This window comes from Octopus bimaculoides, chromosome 8, assembly GCF_001194135.2.
Source record: "Octopus bimaculoides isolate UCB-OBI-ISO-001 chromosome 8, ASM119413v2, whole genome shotgun sequence".
Classification (NCBI taxonomy): domain Eukaryota; kingdom Metazoa; phylum Mollusca; class Cephalopoda; order Octopoda; family Octopodidae; genus Octopus; species Octopus bimaculoides.
In genome coordinates, this window is record NC_068988.1 from 94808838 (window position 1) to 94809201 (window position 364).

Here is a 364-nt window from a genome sequence, read left to right on the forward strand (position 1 = left end):
GGTGGTTGTGGTTGTGTTTGTGGTGGCGATGGTGGTGGTGGTGGTGGTGGTGATGATGATGGTGGGGTGGTAGTGTTGGTTGTGGTGGTGGTGATGGTGGTTGTAGTGGTGATGGTGGTGGTGGTGGTGGTGGTTGTATTAGTGGTTGTAGTAGTGGTGGTGGTGGTGGTGACAGGGGTGGTGGTGGTGGTGGTGGTGGTTGTAGTATTGGTGGAGGTGATAGTGGTGGTGGGGGTAGTGTATTTATCAACGCAATATAAGGTGATCAGTCACTGTGAGAACAGCTGCAAGTTTGGTCGGTGAAATTCTAACAACAGAAAGAAAGAGAGAGAGAGAGAGAGTGAGAGAGAGAGAGAGAGAGTGA